General features: G+C 43.0%; 1 protein-coding gene across 2 annotated transcripts in view; it reads right to left on the bottom strand.

Annotated features, from left to right (window-relative positions):
• Positions 1-16,019, bottom strand: part of LOC122807738 (protein FAM162A-like) — a 219,315-nt gene that overhangs the window by 154,888 nt on the left and 48,408 nt on the right. The window lies entirely within an intron of this gene.

Below are 16,019 nucleotides of genomic sequence, written 5' to 3'. Positions count from 1 at the left end.
TATGACTACATAGATATAGACACCCAGGAAAGAGGTTGAGAGAGATATAATCCATACTACAATACCGGATTTATCCACTTCCGAGATGCAGGGAGATGAAGTCTGACTCTGCAGAGACAATAACCCTAGATAGCAAGTAAGTTTACTGCATGGTTCATATAAATACATTCACTCACAATCAGCACTTAAAGCTGTTACTAATTCAGAGAATTGTTAATTTACTTACACTATGTTTTCTGTGCTTAGGAGGAAAATAGAACCCTTGGAGAAACCCATGCAGATAAAGAAAGGGTGAGCATGTATAAAGGAAGGACACATAGACATTGCACGTGCTTAGGAGGAAAATGGAAGCCCTGGAGAAACCCATGCAGATAAAGAAAGGGTGAACATGTATAAAGGAAGGACACGTAGACAATGCACGTGCTTAGGAGGAAAATGGAAGCCCTGGAAAGAGGAAGGAAGGACACTCAGCAAACTCGGAGCTATAATATATAACATTAAGTATCCTGTTTTTTGTTTATTTTGTTCTTTATTTCTTTGTTATTTATAGCACTTTGTGTACTGTGTATTTTTCTAGCCAGTATCACTGTGTGTGAGGTATTAACTGGAAATTGTCCACTTTTGTTAAGCATCTGTTGGGTTGTTTATTTCTGAAAACCTGTTGCGGTTAAACTCTTTTTTCTAGAGGCTCCTTTAGCTGTTTAAAACTTTCATTTAAAGGCTCACTGCTGCTTTTCAGCTGTGAGATACATTTCTGCAGTTGTTCCAAGTAGTGGGGATATTTGTAGCATTTCCATATTCAGGCTTGTATTTGGGCCTAGTGTTTGTGAAGGCTGTGTGTCTGAGCACATATTCAGGGACATCTTGGTTTAGCCAAAGACATCAGGCATTTCAGTGAGAGAGAATTGTTTGAGGTCATTGGCTGACTGAGGTTACCTGGACTACAGCTTAGACTAAGCACCTCATTCGTTCTTTTGAGATTTCTTTCTTAAAAGCTGTCTCAGGTTTCAACTTTCTGTTACCTAAGAAACTCAGTTGTGAGTGTTCTGCCATTTTACACTCAGCTAATCGAAGGAAGGACACTCAGCAAACTCAGAGCTATAATATATAACATTAAGTATCCTGTTTTTTGTTTATTTTGTTCTTTATTTCTTTGTTATTTATAGCACTTTGTGTACTGTGTATTTTTCTAGCTAGCTTCACTGTGTGTGAGGTATTAACTGGAAATTGTCCACTTTTGTTAAGCATCTGATGGGTTGTTTATTTCTGATAACTTGTTGCAGTTAAACTCTTTTTCCTAGAGGCTCCTTTAGCTGTTTAAAACTTTCACTTAAAGGCTCACTGCTGCTTTTCAGCTGTGAGATACATTTCTGCAGTTTGTTTTCCACCCTCCCTCCCTGTTGGTATAGTTTTATAGTTGGTGGCTTTGCAGTTGCCTGCCCCTAGTGTAATTTTGATCTGGGACCCTCCTCCCAGTCTAGTGTCATTACCTCATTCTACCCAGTACAGGGAGAACATTTGAGAAGGTCAATCAGCTTAGTTTCTGCTACTCCTTTCTCTCTTTCCACATACAAAAAAAAAAAAAAAAAATATCTGCTTTTACTGTATTTGTGTTTCTTCCTACTTTATTTTATTTTTGCGTCATTTTAAAAGTACTCAATTATATTTATTACTGCTTGGTGTAACTCATTCTAAGCCTTTTAGTTTAAGCACTTGGGCTTCAGACCAGTTGTTTTACATTAGGAAGGTTTGTGGTCTGCACTGTAGTGGCAGAACAGGTAGCTTACATCCTTCTAAGTTGGGAACTGCTGATTGAGGGCTCAGTGTCTGTTGTTCTAAAAGTGTATTAGTTCTGGTTTAAGCACTTGGGCTTCAGGCCAGTTATTTTACATTAAGAGGGTTCGTGGTCTGCACTCTTGTGGGAGGAGAGGCTGGACTCTGCCCTTCTGAGCTGGGAATTTCTGGTTAAAGGCTTATAGTGCCTGCATATCTGAACTGCTTCTTACTGAAATTGGTACACCTTGTTTGCTGTGGCAGACTAGATCCAGGCCTGCTGAATCTAGCTTTGTTTGTATGCTTGTTGTTTGTTTGCTTGTTATTTCCCTGAAAAGCTAATTCCACCTAAAACGCGGCTTTTCAGCACTTCTGTGGATCCCTAGTGATATCTGCATTGCTTACTGTACTTATTTCCTTGTTTCACTTGAAAGAAAGTTACTGTTTGTAATTTTTGCATTTAAGTTACCTGTAACACATTGCTTTTAAGTTACCTGGCACTTGCTCACTAAAGCAATTATATAAGTCAGCACTAAAAAAATTAAAAGCACTACACCCTCACAAACTCCCCTTGGGTACCTTGTTCCCCACTGGCCCTTTTTTTCAATTATAAAGGAATTCCCAATACTACCCTAGCATGTCCAAAGGTCAGTTGTCAATCTCCTCTCCGGTCCAGCTGGTGAATCTGGGAATCTTGAGGCAATGTTACAACTGCCTCATGTACACAGACAACCCTCTACTCCTCCCAACAAATTCCAACACGTGTGAGAGATGCAACCATATAGCCAAACAGGAGGGTAAGCTCTCTCAACTCAGTACTGGCATAACCAGTCAGGAGGAGAAGGAAACCACACTCACTACAATTCCAGTCTCACATAGACCTACCACGACAGCAAACCAAACACATAAACACACAAAAACATACTTGGAGGCTCTAAATAAAGATCTGCCTAAGCAGCAGAGACCTCCAAAGCAGACACCCAAGCAACCGCTACCCCAAAACAAAACACGTGCAACACATAGCTCACAAAGCCAGTGTGCCGAACAGTCACAGCCCTTAAGGCTAAACAACACACCTGATACACTTATAATAGGTGACTCTATCATCAGGCACACTGACATCCCGCTCACCAGGGTGAACAAGGAGAGCTGCCTGTCGGGCGCTAGGATCTGCCACATAACACAAACACTCAGGTCACTCCAAGGCAAGTACAAATATGACTCAGTCATTGTCCATGCTGGTGTGAATGACCCGAGACGTACCACCCTGGACTACATGAAAAGAGACATAGAGGAGCTCTCTGAGCATGTAGCCCAAGCCGGTATGACCCTGACCTTGAGTAGCATCTTACACTCACCAAGAATGATGCCACAATATGAAGAAAGATGATCAATTTCAATAACTGGCTTTGGTGTCATTCAAAGGGGATCCAATGCCTGTCAGCCTGGGATGACATGCACGACAAGCCACGATGTTTCGCTAGGGACGGCTTGCACCTGTCACCCCTGGGCTTTCGGATATTGGCAAAGGCTCTTGCCACCCCCATAGTGCCTTTTTTAGGCAAGGCTCAAAAGACAAACCCACCTCCATAGGTATCACAAGGGATAAGAAACTAAGAATAATGCTACTCAACGCCAGACGTCTAAACCTCAAGATGCACGCACTCGAAACTCTCCTTATCATGGAGAACATCGATATCTGTGCAGTAACAGAAACCTGGTTCAAGGCTCCCAAGAGCACCCCAGCACTACCAGGTTATACCTCATACCATGCTTTTCGGCCCCAAAACTTGGACCGAACCACAAAAGAAGGGGGAGTATCAATATTCGTCAAAGATACCCACACCTCCAGGTTGGTGGCACAGCACGAAGCATCAGAGACTATCCATGTGCAACTAACAGTGGGTAAAACTGCCTTCCAGTTTATAGCCTGCTACAGACCACCCTCCCAAACCTAGCAACCCCACTCAGCCTTCCTGAGAACACCGGAAAATATAAAGGTCTCTCCAAACACCATTATATTGAGCGACTTCAACTACCCAAACATAGACTGGGAGCATTACTCTAGCTCCAACACCCTAGCCCAAAGGTTCCTAGAATTTATAAACTCAAATGCTATGGAACAACTTGTTACCACTCCCACAAGAGGGGAAAACATACTGGACCTGATCATCATCAATATGGGGACTCTATGCTCCAGGCCAGAAGTGTATCCCTCACTGGTAACATCAGACCATAAACTAATCTCACTGGATATTCACATCCCGATCCCAGCCCCTGCCCAGAAAACCACAGTGAAAAACTTCTCTAAAGCAAATTTCACACTCCTCAGAACTGAGGTGGAATCCTTAAAAGCCCCCGGGCCTGTGGAAAATACGTCCCAGACCGCAGAATCCTTTATAAACGCATTCTATGAACACCTTCAGGAATGCATGGATCATGCAATCCCAAATAAAAGCAAGACCCAATCCTCCAAAGGCAGACGTCCTGTCTGGTGGACCCCAGCCATAAACAAACTATACAATAGAAGGAGGAAGCTACTACATGATAGAGCAAAATCCCAAAAAGGGAAGGCAACTCTCATCAGTATTAGCAAAAAACTACGGGCACTCATAAAATCGTCTAAGGCCAGGTTCAGGAGAAAAACTGCACAGGACACTAAGGATAATCACAAGGCTTTCTTTAGTTATTTTAGGAACCTGGGTGGGAATTCCAAGGTATGCTCAGAATTAGTCCAAAATGACAAAAAATACACCGAACCCACAGACATTGCCAACATCCTAGCTGACAGGTTCAGCGCAAACCCCCCCCCACCAAAAGGGCAAATATCTATCCCAGCAGAGTGCTGCCCCCCTGACATCTCAGATGCTCAGGTAAGAGCCGCCCTCTCCAAAGCAAAAACACAGCATTAATGGGGCCAGACGGTGTCCCGGGCTGCTTCCTACACAAACTCCAAGAAGAGCTAAACCCAAACATAAAACTACTGTTCAATCTCAGCCTTACTACAGGATATGTACCCAAACAGTGGCGTACAGCAACAGTGGTCCCTCTCCACAAAGGTGGTGCCTCAACGGATCCTGGAAACTAAGCCTGACTAGCTTTGTCTGCAAAGCTATGGAAAGGATCATCATGGACCTCATAAATAAAGATATTGGGGACCTACAGACACTGGATCCTACCCAGTTCGGCTTTGTTAAGGGCAGATCCTACCTCTTAAACCTGGTCGATTTCTTTGAAACAGTCACCAAGGCCATTGACGAGGGGAAGGTGGCCAGCACAGCCTACCTGGACCTCACAAAAGCCTTCGATACAATACCCCACTCGGGCATTATAGATAAGCTCACCAGCTTAAATATAAACCCCTATGTCACTAGATGGGTTGCAAACTGGCTCAATGACAGAACCCACATGGTTAGAATTGCTGGAGCCATGTCAGACTCCAAACCAGTTACAAGTGGCGTCCCACAAGGCTCAGTCTTGGGACCTCTCTTGTTCGGTATATATTTCTCGGAGGTACAGGCCAACACAGAAGGACTGTGGCTGACCAAGTTCGCAGATGACTGCAAACTGGGCGCCATAATCGACTCTCCAGCCGACACAAGCATCCTCCAAAAGGGCCTCATAGAAACAGACAACTGGTGCCAGAGCCATGGCCTCAAGCTAAACGCCAAAAAGTGTATAGTCATCCCCTTTGGCAAAAACAAAGTGCCCACAAATTAACACATAGGTGGTAATCCATTAAGTACAGAAGAAGTAATTAGGGAGCTGGGGACCCAAGTTGATAGCAATCTCTCATTTGACAACCACGTGGCCAAAGTGGTTAGAAAAACATTTTATATAGCCCACTTAATCATGAAGGGATTCACATCTAGATCAGGGGAGGTCATTGTGCCTCTTTACTCATCCCTCATCAGGCCCATAATCGAGTACAATGCCCCTTTTGGGATGTACCTTACCAAACACCTGCAGCAACTGGAAAGACCCCAAATGTACCTCACCAAGAGGATCAAAGGGCTCAAACAGATGCCATATGCTGTCCGGTTAAAGAAACTCCAGCTCTACTCAGTGGCATACCGCCTGCTCAGAGGCAATCTGTGCCTGAAGTATAAAGCCATGTCCAACCCGGAACTAAGGGACATGCTGCACCTCAAAAAATCCAAATCCCATCGAGCTACGCACTCGAGAGACTTGAACCTCAGCAATGAAATAAATAGGATATGCTGGAGGGACAGATTCATAACCCAGAGGCTCCGTTCACTCTGGAATAAAATCCCAGTCCAGGTTAGGCAGAGTCCCTCATTGACTCTCTTCAAGAGGAATCTTGATGAGTGGATGGGAGATCGTAGGTTTAACCCGGGTATCACTTTTGTGTCACTGTTAGACAGAGGCACAGTATACTAACCTCGAAAAAGGGCATAGCAAAATTAAGTTAAAATGGGTGGCGAAAGCCAAACACACTCTGGCTAGGCTTATAAATGCCCTAGGGCAGATAGCCTAGTATGAACCTATGAACCCATGCAGCTAAAGAAAGGGTGAGCATGTATAAAGGAAGGACACGCAGACAGTGCACAAGTTACTTCAGCTGAGAATCAAAGGGAAGAAGTGTGATTCTGCAGTTTGCGACAATGTTAATAATAAGCAGTGTGTGTGTGTGTGTGTGTGTGTGTGTGTGTGTGTGTGTGTGTGTGTGTGTGTGTATGTGTGTGTGTGTGTGTGTGTGTGTGTGATATGGAAATTTTGTTATCAATTTTAAGTTCACTTTTGCCTACTCTTGGCCAAGGTTTTGTAAAGTATCTAATTATCAGCAGGTATTTCTTATTTTCGTAACTACTGCTCCGCTTTGTTTACATTCTAGATAATGAAGCTCACAAGAGTTTGTTATAGTCTTTATGACATCCTCACAGGAGCACTGCTGTTGATCGTCTGGCTTATTTCAAACAATACCTCACATGAAGACTGTTTGTGTTATCAACATTTGACTTCATTGTAATTTGTTTTACTGCAGATGCTGTGCCTCAGTTTTTGGGTCATTGGAGTTACAGAAGAGGGAAAAGGTAAATTTTATTTTTGTTTTCACCTTTCCAATTTTTGTATGACCTTGTAGTTGATATTTAATATGTGTGTGTGCGTGCGTGGGTGTGCGTGTGTGTGTGTGTGTGTGTGTGTGTGTGTGTGTGTGTGTGCATAAGCACAGTCTTCTTATATATAGTGTATGCATGTGTGCATATATATCTGTATATATTACATGCATTATCCTTATATCTATCTATATATCTGGCACTTTCAATCGATTTTCATCCTACCCACTCTTGGCAAGGTGCTAAAAAAATTAATTTATATCTAGTTCGCAACTTCACTTTACCATTAGACTGCATGGATCCAGGATGGGTCGTAGCATGATGACAGTGATTTGGTGCCTAACCAATGAAATACACCTCAACATGCACAAAGACAATTTGACAGGAGCAACATTCCTTGACCTCACTCAAGCCTCTGACCCAATCAATAACCAACTCTACCTTCTCTCACTTTAGAACACTGGCATTAATAATGCAATGACCACATCTATTTATTGCTGCTGTACAGTTTTGTTGTGTAGTGTTACTTTCTGTTCAGTTTTTGATATGTACAGCTTACTGCCTCTCTCTTCCATTTTTTTTAATTCTTTTTGAATTATTTCACCAAGGCAGTACCTGTAAGTGATCAGTTGTGATCAGTGTATTAGCCTAGTAAACAAATTTAAAATAAAAAAACTACATAAACCTATGCATACAGATACACATCTATGTATGCACTCACACTCTTACAAACTATATCTATTTATGCATACATACATACACACATATGTATATCTGGACTTGTATCATATTATTGAGTGTTAGAAACTCTAAAGTCATTTGGTTGAGACCATATATTCAAGTTTCCAAAAACTTGAATGTAAAAAAAAATACGTTTTTGCATGGGGGAAAGACCCCATGCACCCCCATATGGAGATGCCCCCCACACCCCCTGCAAATTATATATACCAACCCTGACATCGTACTACAGTGGAGAAAATGTTAAATTTCCCGATTCCCACTGTACAGCGGTTTACACAGAAATGCTTTCACAGGGGACTTTATCAGTATTGCTGTAAAGTACAGTTTTGTACCTACCATAAATGTAGATGTTCGAGTGTTCACCCTGCTGCAGTCATCACACTTGGGTTATCCTGTCGTCAGGCGGTCCTGCAGTCGGCCTGAATTCCAAAGTCTTGGTCCGGCGTCGGTTGCTGTCGCTTCTTCCCTGACGTCAGTGTGTCAGGGGTATAAAAGAGGCATCCAACGCCATTTTCTTCAGTTTTTCTTGCCCCAGATGTCAGGTGCCCCCCAGTAGGAGATCACTACATAGTACCAATAATAAAAGTGAAGCACAAACAAAACCATACCTGAAGCTATAAGCAAATACACCACAAAGGATGTATCAGATATAAAGGCATAGAAAGGTTTCAGTTAGATCAGAGGGGATGGAGGGAGGGTAACCTGGACTGCAGCAGGGTGAACACTCGAACATCTACATTTATGGTAGGTACAAAACTGTACTATGTTCATCGTGTTACCCTGCTGCAGTCATCACACTTGGGTTGAATCCCAAAGCTAAGGATGGGAGGTGGAATCAAACAGGGTTAGAAGAGGCTAGAAGGCCCTGCAAAACTGCAGTGGCGAAGCCAGCTCTAGTCTTAGAGTATAGTGGTAAGTGATAGTGTTTGGTGAAGGTGTGTACTGAACTCCAAGTTGCAGCTTCCAGAATATCCTTGGTTGGCACCCCCCTGAGGAAGGCTGTAGATGTAGCTGCTGCCCTGGTGGAGTCGGGCCTTATGCTAGCAAGAACTGGTTTTCCATGATGGGTGTAGCAAAAACGTATGCAATGTCCTATCCATTTTGAAATGGTCTGTTTTGAGATAGTCTTTCCTTGTGATGTGGTAGCATAGGATACAAAGAGCTGGTCAGATTTTCTGAAAGGCTTAGTTTTATCCAAGTAGTAACGTAGTTGCCTGTGAACATCCAAGGAGTGCAGGAGTCTTTCTCCTTTGTTCTGTGGATTTTGAAAAAAGGTGGGTAAATGGATGGTTTGATTTAGAGCCACACTGGATACCACCTTTGGCATAAAGGAGGGGTTAGTTCATAGAGAGACTCTGTCTTGATGAAAAATGATGAAAGGCTCCACTGCCATTAGTGCCTGTAGCTCTGAGACTCTTCTGGCTGAAGTAATTGCTAGCAGCAGGGCAGTTTTCCATGGTATAAACTTTAAATCAGCTGAGAAAGCTGGCTCAAAAGGTGGTAGCGTAAGCTTTTCCAGAACAAAGTTGAGGTCCCAAGTTGGCGTGGGTGCTCTCCTGGGAGGCCTTATGTTTTTGGGCCCTCTGAGGTACTGCCTTAGAAGTGGATGTGAAAATAAGGGAGGATCCATGTTGTAGTAAGCTGAAATAGCTGAGGCGTGGATTTTAATAGATGAAAAGGAAAGTCCTTTGTGTAACGTCGCAGTTAAATATTGTAGAATCTGAGGTATGTCCAGCTCAAGGGGATTTTGGCCTTTAGCTTGGTTCCAGGCGCAATTTTTTTTCCATTTGTCTGAGTAGGCTTTCCTGGTGCTGGGCCTCCTGGACTCCAGAATGACATCCATAACAGCTTGTGATAGAGGAGCTGGCAGGTTGTTTAGGTGATTTGCCATGCAGCCAGATTTAAGGTCTTGAGCTGGCTGTGTAGAATCTGGCTGTCTTGTTGTGTGAGCAGATGAGGAATTTGTGGTAAAATCCATGGTGGGCCGTGGGCCATGTTCCTTAGTAGTGGGTACCAGTGCTGGTGTGGCCAGTCTGGGGCAATGAGTATCATTTGTGGTCTCTCCATTCTGACTTTCAGTAGCACCTTTGTTAGAAGGGGCAGTGGAGGAAAGGTATATACTGTCAACATTTTCCGAACTGAATGAGAGTGCGTCCACTTTCCAAGCTCGATGGTGGAATGTCCTTGTGCAAAATTTTGGTAGTTGATAGTTTTGGGGGTTGGCAAACAGGTCTATGTCTGCGCGGCCCCATTTTTGAGTTATCATTGCAAATACTTGTGGATCCAGTTTCCACTCGTGGGGATCCATTATGTTTCTGCTTAGGTCATCTGCCAATGTGTTCTTTCTTCCTGGCAGGAATTGTGCTTGTAATTGAACTTGGTAAGTCAGTGCTGTGTTCCACAAGGTCATTGCTTGCCTGCATAGAGGGTAGGAGTGTGTACCCCCTTGCTTGTTTATGTACCACATTACTATGGTATTGTCCGTCCTTATTATAAGTTGTCCTGGATGTAAGAGGTCCTTGAAAGCTGTCAGAGCATTCTGTACAGCTAGCATTTCTTTTTGATTGATGTGCAGATATCTTTGATCTGTAGACCATTTGCCTTGAACGCACTGTCCTGCCATGTGTGCTCCCCAGGCATAGTCCGATGCATCTGTTGTCATAGTTTGCCTGGCTGGGGGTAAGGCGAAAGGCTGACCCTTGTTGAGGTGACATGCCTGTGACCACCATAAAACTCGTGTTGTAGGCAGGGAATGAGAGGTATAATTGTTTCCAAGCTGTGGCTGTGTTGAGTCCATACGCTTTTCAGGTACCATTGTAATTTCCTCATATGCAGTTTTGCAAATGGTATTAGTAGTATGCAAGATGCCATGAACCCCAAGGCCTGCAGAATTTTTCTTGCAGGGAGTTGGATCTTTGTTGCCATTATTTTGAAGTATTGAGTTAGTTGTAGTTGCTTGTCTGGCGTGAGATAAGCCATCTGGGCCGTTGTATTCAAGCTGGCACCCAGGAATGTCATGTTTTGTGAGGGCACTAGTTTTGATTTATTTTCGTTTACTGTATACCCTAGGCAACTTAGAAGGTGATTGACAAACGCCAGATGTTGTAAGAGAATGTCCTTGCTTTCTGCTTGGATGAGGCAGTCGTCCAGGTACGGGTATATTTGAATTCCTCTGTCTGCAGTATGCAATTACTGGTATCAGGCATTTTGTGAAGACCCTGGGCACAGTGGATAAGCCAAAGGGCAATGCAGAGAATTGGTAATGGGTTGAATCTGCAATGAAACGGACGTATCTTCTACAATTTTATCTGACAGGGACATGCAGGTATGCCTCCTTGAGGTCCAAATTTACTAGCCAAGCGTTCTTGCCCAACATGGGAAGAAGCTGCTGTAGTGTTAGCATCTTGAATTTGGGCACTTGCAAGTAGGTGTTTAGAATTGAAAGGTCCAGAATGGGTCTCCATGCATTGTCCTTTCTGGGGACTAGAAAGAGCCTTGAGTAAAATCCTTGGCCTTGCTCCTGTGTAGGCACCAGTTGAATGGCTCTCATGTCCATGAGAGCTGCAGTTTGTTTTTGTGTCTCTGCCCACTGATTTTGTGGCAGGTTTGGCATTCCTTTTATCCTTGGCAAGGTGTGAAAATGGAATCTGTATCCTTGTGAGACAATGTCTAGGACCCATTTGTCCTTTGTGATGATGTGCCAGTTGTCTGCAAAAAATGCTAATTTTCCTCCCAAGGGAGCTGCCAAGAGAGTTTTGCTTGGCAGTTTGAGGAGTAAGTCATTGTGTGTTTGTCTTCTAGTAGTTTGGGGCCTGTCTTCTCCTCCCTTCTGTGTTGCAGTGCCCCATTGGCGAGGTTTGTAAGGAATTTGTTTGAGTCAGGCACTCTATAATATCTGTCTGGTTTGACTGGAGCAGGAGGCAGAGAATCTGGATTTATACTAGATTCTAAGTAAACATAATCCACAATGTCTAAAACTGGAGGGATAGCAAGTGGTCTGTGCTGGGGAAGTAAAAGAAACTCTTGGAGCCTTTTCTTTGAGTTGGAGTAGTCCTGACCTTCACAGTGGAAATGTTCCCTCATGGTATGTAAGGTTTCCCCAAAGGAATAGTGTTCAGGGGGAGATGCTGAGGGAATGGAATCTTCAGTATCAGAATCTTCATAAGGGGGAAAGGAGTAATCCTGTTCCTCAGAGGAGTCTGAGGAAATAGAAACTTGATCAGAGGAAGCATAATCCTCCTCTTGTCTTGGCCTTTTGTCTGGGGGGGGGGTTGGGAGCCCCTGATCAGAGTAATCAAATCTTCAGCCATCTTAAGCATCTGTTTCTTAGGCATGGGGCCTTGAACTGGAGACTGATGTACAGTCTTTTTAGTTTTTAAAGGAGTCTTAAGCTTAGCATAAGATTTTATGGTGAGAGTAGATGGTCTAAAGACACCTTCTGTAACCAAAGGGGTTTCCACAGCACTGGCTTCTCCTTCTGCAATGTTGTTGGTAGGGCCTAAAGAAAGTGGCTGCGTCAGCCTAGTACTCTCTGATAGAGAATCTGAAGCGGTCTGGGGTTGCAATTCTACAGTCGTCAGGGGCTGTGTAGGCGCCTCACTGAAAACCAGAGAACCGGTGACAGGCCCAGCTGAGGCCTCGGAATCTGGCTTGGATCTAGGCTGCCTGTCCTTATCTTTGCATTTTTTATGCACGCCGGTAGTTGGTTGCTCCGACGGCATAGTATAATTTAATTTCCTACAGAAGTAGTGTTGAGCGAAATCAAAGCGTCGCTTTATAGTTCGCTTATTGAACCTAGCACAAAACCGACAACCAAAGACGTCATGGTCTGGGCCTAGGCAAGGTATACAATAAGAATGAAAGTCCTTATGAGGTATTTGCTTCCCACAAGAAATGCAATTGTTAACTTTTTCTGACATCGGAGTGAGGCAAGAAAAGGTTCCCCAATGGGGTACTGAGCTCTGAAGTCTTCGGACTGAAATTCGATTAGAAAATCTTAGGTGTCGGCCGGCCGGCACTTGCGAACTGCTTCTGCTTCGGGCACCACACGGCAAGAAAGACTGAAGAAAATGGCGTCAGATGCCTCTTTTATACCCCTGGCGCACTGACGTCAGGGAAGAAGCAACAGCAACCGACGCCGGACCATGACTTTGGAATTCAGGCCAACTGCGGGACCGCCTGACGACAGGATAACCCAAGTGTGATGACTGCAGCAGGGTAACACGATGAATATCAGCATCAATATCCAGTAGACAATATCAAAAAATTTAGGAGTTAAAGTCATTTGCTATACATTTATATTCATGCTGATATATAATATGATAATAAAACAGTAAAGATGAAAGTTATGTACTTATCATAAGGACAAATCCGTGTTGCCTCATTTTCATCCAGTTCAACCTTTTGGTTGTCAAAATAAAAGTTATGCACTTACCATAACGACACATTTGTGTTGTCTCATTTTTCATCTGGTTCAACATCTCTCCCTTCGGATCTATATTAAAAGATTGACTGGCCACAGCATCAAATCCTAGTTCATTGAGACCAGAGTATCGAAGAATATAACTGCTGAAAGCCGACTTGATTGAATCTCACCGGATCGGATCACAACAGTTGGCCAACAGCTCAGAAATCTGTGCCTAAGTCAGAATGAATACACACATTTACTAGTATCATGTTATACATACCAAAAGAAACATGTAAGATGCTAACATCTCAACTGCTGGCTAACTGTTGTGATTCGATGAAGTGGGATTTGAATAACTTGGCTTTCGACAATTATATTCTTCAATGCCCTTGTCTCAATGAATTGGGAATCAATGTTGTGGCCATTCAATCTATTAATATAGATCCCTCCCTCCTTCCCCCTTACAATATTGCCACTGACAGCTTCGGGTGACTAGACAGATGTCAACTGACAGCTTGTCTGTGAACAGTTTCTGTATGCTCTGCCTTTCTATAAGTATTAATACGTCTGATAGCCTCTACATTCTTTTAGAATAAGTCTAGATAATAGATAGTGCCAAGTCAGCACACATGCTCTAAGGTACTTGGTTAGAATGGAGGTAATAATGGGTAAGGGAGGAGTGAGAACCCTGGGTCCACAGCTTCATAAGAGGCACTGCGGTCGGATCCAGTCAGATCTGACAACTCAAAGGTGGACTCACGAAAACAGACAACATCAGATCCTATGTTTCTCATGGGAGGAGTGCAATAAACTCACTTCAGTAAGTCATAAAAAAGTCAGTTGTGAAAAAATAGTTTAGTAGGAAGAGAAAATCTTGAGTGTATATGGGCATTTTTAACCTAGAGTCAGAACATTTATTTATTTATTTGGCATTTGTTGACTGGGTTAGTCCATCTGAGCCGAAGCCCTTTTTCAGCAGAAGCCCAGGGAGAAAGGCTCCACAGTTACACAATACATGTGAAAACAAAACTCAGAAATAGCAAATTATAAAAATTGTAAAAAAGCATTAACATACTATGATCACGATTAACAAACCCAGAGAGTAAGTACATCCTAACATCATTAATTTGCAAGGATAGTTAGAGAGTAAGTACTATAAACTAGACATTAGATGGTACTAAGTCAAATTCATCTTATGAGTAGAGATAGAGAAGAGAGAAGGTGAGAGGGGGAGAAGAGTAATGGGATGTCAGTCAAGGAGGATAGTTACAGCGACAGGTCTATGTACTGTTTAGCTGTGAAGATTTTGTCATATTGTAGTTTTAGGCTTGTATACTTGAAGAAGGTTTTGTCCGGTACTTCATAGGGACCTTGGTGGGGAGTACAGCGAGACAACAGAGGCAATGTTTGGACAGAAGGAGGCTAGATACAAAACAGAATGAATCATTTAAAGCTGAGGGAGAAGTAGATGGTGGGTTAATTCTAGCCAGTATAAGTTTTTAAATGCAAGACAAAGGTGCGAGTGGTAGGAATGATTGGCATCGAATCTAGCAACTTTATTACAGCTGATTTCTAGTTTTCGTAGGAGAGTAGTTTGAAGGTTAATGAGGATTTGTGAGCTATAGAATACATTGGGGAGAAAGTAAACATGGGATAGGGAGATTATGGCTTTGTTGGATAAGAATTTTTTGTTCCTGTAAAGAAGTCTCAGTTTTTGGTGGGTTTTCCTTATGTTGTTGAGAATGTGCAGATCAAATTGGAGATGGTCGTCGATGATGACCCCTAGTAGTTTTATCGTGTGCGATTCCACAGCGATAAAAGTATTACTGAGGGATGAGACTGAGAAGGAAGATTTAAATTAGCCCACAGATTTGGGAATGAAAAGCAGGAGTTTAGTCTTTCTTGGATTTAGAATTAGTTGGTTCTTGTTGAGCCAGTTTTCGATGGATAAGAAGGATTTCTGTGTTCTAGCATTTAATTCAGAGAGGGAATATGATATGGTGATAACTGTGGAGTCATCAGCGTATTGCAATCTTTGAGGTACACCCATTTTGACAGGTAGAGCAGGAGAAGTGGTAGAAAGCCATTTAACAGATTGAAGTCAGCCACTGAGGTAACTGGCAAACCAGGAAATAGTGGAGGTGGACAGGTTTAGTTCAGAGAGTTTGCTCAGGAGGAGGGGGTGGGAGACAGTCAAATGCTTTTGAGAGATCAAGAAACAGGCATGAGACAAGTTTGTTTTGGTCCCTTGCTTGAGATATGAAGTTTACAAAGGAAATGAGGGCAGTGGAGGTGCTATGTTAACGGCGAAAGCCATGTTGTGTGGGGCTAAGCAGGTTCTCTTGTAAGAGGAAGTGAAGGATTTGTTTGTGTATGCATTTCTCTACATTTTTTAAAAGAGGGGATAGGACTGCAATAGGCCTGAAGTTAGCAAGTTATCTCCCTTGTGGATAGGTAGGGTGTAGAATTGTTTCCAGATTGCAGGTACTTTAGATTCAGTAATAGAGCAGTTGCTAAGTATGGAGATGGGGAGAGCAAGAGAGTCAGCAGCTTTTTGGAGAAAGGGTGGGGGTAAATTGTCAATGGAGGGGGATCAGAGTTTAAGCTTTCGAAGTAAGGATTTAATATAGTTGGTAGATATGGTTTTCAGACTAAGGCCTGAGAGGGTTTGGGAGACTTAGGGGGGATGTTAGCACTTGGGTTGGAGTTGGTTTGTAGTATTAATTTGCTGATAGCGTCAACAAAATATGAATTGAAATTGGCAGCAGTTTCAAGGGGTGTGCTATTGGGGCATGGTTGGGTGGAGTACAGGTTACCTGGCTGTAGCATTTGGTTGACGGCATGTCAGAATTTCTTTGGGTTTGTTAAGTGTGCGGTTGGAGGGGTGTTACAGACGTTCTTCTTGTCATTACAGATCGATTTCTTGCACACAGATTTGCAGACTGATATCTGATATAGATGCTTTGCATTCTTTATCTACGTCTCAGCTAAACAAGCCGAATATGATTAACTACAGTAAA

This window comes from Protopterus annectens, chromosome 7.part1, assembly GCF_019279795.1.
Source record: "Protopterus annectens isolate FY-2018-M chromosome 7.part1, PAN1.0, whole genome shotgun sequence".
NCBI classification, from domain to species: Eukaryota; Metazoa; Chordata; order Ceratodontiformes; family Protopteridae; genus Protopterus; species Protopterus annectens.
Note: the sequence above shows the minus strand (reverse complement) of the source record. Positions and strands in the feature narration are given on the sequence as shown.